The sequence below is a fragment of the Sinohyriopsis cumingii genome, chromosome 5, assembly GCF_028554795.1.
Source record: "Sinohyriopsis cumingii isolate HCF-2022 chromosome 5, ASM2855479v2, whole genome shotgun sequence".
Lineage (NCBI taxonomy): Eukaryota > Metazoa > Mollusca > Bivalvia > Unionida > Unionidae > Sinohyriopsis > Sinohyriopsis cumingii.
This window is the reverse complement of record NC_142965.1, coordinates 8,562,737-8,565,813: the sequence shown is the minus strand read 5'-3', so window position 1 is coordinate 8,565,813 and position 3,077 is coordinate 8,562,737. Positions and strand designations below refer to the sequence as shown.

Below are 3,077 nucleotides of genomic sequence, written 5' to 3'. Positions count from 1 at the left end.
TAGGCTTTTGTTTTACAGCTGAGGTCTCTGTAACGTATATTTCACGCTCTAGTAACGTTTCATACATTTTTTGAATTTTACAACGTAATTGATAAACACAAAGTTATTGATAGCTGCATTCATATTTTTGCTAATTAAGGAAGTAAATCCTACGATATTACTCAATATCATGGGAAGTTTACTCGATTGTCAAAAATTTAATCAACAAATTCAGACTAAATAAATTAAGTTTCAGTTGTGAACCAGCTAGGAAAGAAAAGAATCAAAAGAATCGACACTAAAAAGTGATTTCCTAAAATTATTTAGCGATTATAAGAAAAAATAGTAAATGAATTTAATACGTTCTATAAAGGCTTAGAAAAGTCGTGGTGCGATTGTGCACGGAGTGAGAAATACTGCTAATTATTCGTTAAGAGAAACAATAAACCATCACTACCCTTTAATAAAATCTAAATCAAAGAAACTCACTGCTGAAACACTAAAGGGAATTTGAAATCATGACGGTTCTAAATACTTATTAAGGAATAAAGGAAATTACAGACAGGATCTGAAATTTAGCATTGAAACAGATTATCTTAATTTGCATGTATTGTATAATGCTTTAGCATCAGAGTCCCTTTAATAATTAAGAGGAAAAATAATGAACATATTTTCCGTATAATGAAGAACTGTTGATTTAAGCTGCAACAATTTTTACGACTCCATTGCCTTAAATCAAGCAGCAAAAATAAGTAAACCAACAAGTTTAAAATAATTCAATAAAACATTTAATCCTGAACAAAGTAAAAATTGAAAAGAAACTTACAGCCTTACCAATTAAGTCCCAAATAATCGTAAACGTTCTATACAGGTTCAAACGTAAAGTGTTCCGAATGAATCCCAGTCTTGAATGTGCTGATGTAGTCATGAATAATTTAATTGACCAACAGTCCTGATGAATCACTTTGATGTATTCTCGAATTGTCTTTGAATGAATTCATAATAATCTCAAAACAGTGTTGTAGTCCTAACAGTCAACGATTACTTTTTAATTCCATGAATTAATTTAAATAAATGAATCCTCTCAAATTATAGCTGAACAGAACTAAAGTTAAAGACAGGAATAATTGATTGCCCACCAAGTCCCTTATATACAGACTGTCACCTGACTTATCAAACAACAAAAGTCCCCATGATGTGGACTATTTTCAAATCAAATGTGCAAACAAGTATGCTTCCAGAAAATATCAAACTGGTAAACAATATCATGTCTTCTACTGAAAGATTAGTAAAAAATATGACACAAATCAGTTAGAAAATGTTTTAAGGGAAACCCCAAAGTTCGCAACTTCAATACAAGAAAACATCTTTAAAATAGTATACTAGTAAGGTAGACTCAGGCTCATACCCTCAATAATGGACAAAGGTCAAGTACACAATACAACTTAAATACAGATAACACAATTAATAGGTAGTTGTTCATGTAATGCATCAAGAGCACTTTGTACAAAAGTGAGAGACTGAAAGCCAATGGACAGTCTAACTCGATAGTAAAATATAAACAGCTTGCTATTTTTGGAATCAATTTTACGTAACAATGTCGTAATTTTTCTGTCTCATGTTAAAATGGGTAATACGTTTTATAGGATAGATGTTTCTGGGAATTAAATTGTTTTTCTCACAGCTGTTGAGAGTGAAATAATAAAAAAAGATTCAAAGCATTATAAAATGGAAAATATATAATAACCAAAGCGGTCTTAACAGTGCAAAGCCAAAAACAAACGTGAACTTGTTTTCTAATTTAGAATGAGGGAACAAATGGATCAGAGGCATGGGCGCCCGCAGCATAGGTCAATGGGGGTCACGTGCCCCCCATGGAAATCATATTGCAAATATATATATATATATATATATATATATATATATATATATATATATATATATATATATATATATATATATATATATATATATATATATATATATTCCGACAAGTTTAATCATACAAATGAAGCTGAAAATATGCCACAAGATTCTGTTCAAAACGCTCAGTAAAGATTATCTTTAGTTTCAGACTGTTTCCTATACTAACTCTCCCGGCCATGACTGACTGTCTCCCCCACCCACCCCACCCCCGCAAAAAATCATGCGGGCGCGCATGGTCAGAGAAAATAATTTACAGGAGGCTTATGAGATGTAGCACAACGGACATGTCATTTGATTTGTAAACTTGTGAAACCTACAGTTCTTAATTTGTAAAAGTCTGAAAGCACGTGAATGAAGCATTCTAGACATAAGGGAATATGTAATTAAATTTTTACAAATCAATGTTTGAAGATTTTATAAAATGAGAACACTGCAAAGTACAACGGCTGAGTGTGCTATGCACGACGTTAGAAAACTATTGTTGATTTAATACAGTTCCAACATTTCGATGATGTGGTAGATAATGCTAGTTCATGTTTATTTTGTTTTGTAGGTTCTGTTATTGGTCCTCTTATTGGTTAAACATCGTCAAGGTTCTGACATTTAGATGTTGACTGTTAACTTGAAGACGATGCAAGCGGTTTCCTCAGTTAGCAAGAAGTTCGAAAGAGAATGCGTTTCCAGAAAATAACTTCTTTTGCTTTAATTTTTGTTTTGCTCAATTTTTCTAAATGTTATCTCAATTCACAATCAATATTAAACCTGAACAATGATTTACAGAAAGAGATTTATTAAAATATAGTTCGACATGACGAATCTTTTGAATACTGTCTACTTTTCGCGTTGACGTTTTAATTAGTTTGATAATATATCATATTGTGTTGTATATTTGCTTCCCTGTGCTAAGTCATCGTTTGCTCTGCTTATTTTATTTCAAGCTATAAATAATTTTGTCCTTCTGATACTTGATTCAATGATCAGAGAATAAACACTGCTGATTGGCTAGGTGTATATTGTTGAAAACTGCTAGGATGTAAAGTGATTATATGAGGATTCGAACTCTACATGTTTCTTGGGATCAGCGAGGAAAATATGCACTTTTAAGGCAATGAAGTAAAAATTAAATTAAATTTTAACATTTTCGTATGTGCAATTAAAAAAAAAAGGGAAAA

General features: G+C 31.4%; 1 long non-coding RNA gene across 1 annotated transcript in view; it reads left to right on the top strand.

Moving 5' to 3' along the window:
- LOC149798601 (uncharacterized) overlaps window positions 1-2,685 on the top strand; it is a 31,755-nt gene extending 29,070 nt beyond the window's left edge. The window contains exon 10 of the long non-coding RNA XR_016420832.1: window positions 2,459-2,685. This is a non-coding gene — a long non-coding RNA (uncharacterized LOC149798601). The remainder of the gene's footprint in view (window positions 1-2,458) is intronic.
- Window positions 2,686-3,077: the final 392 nt, after the last annotated feature.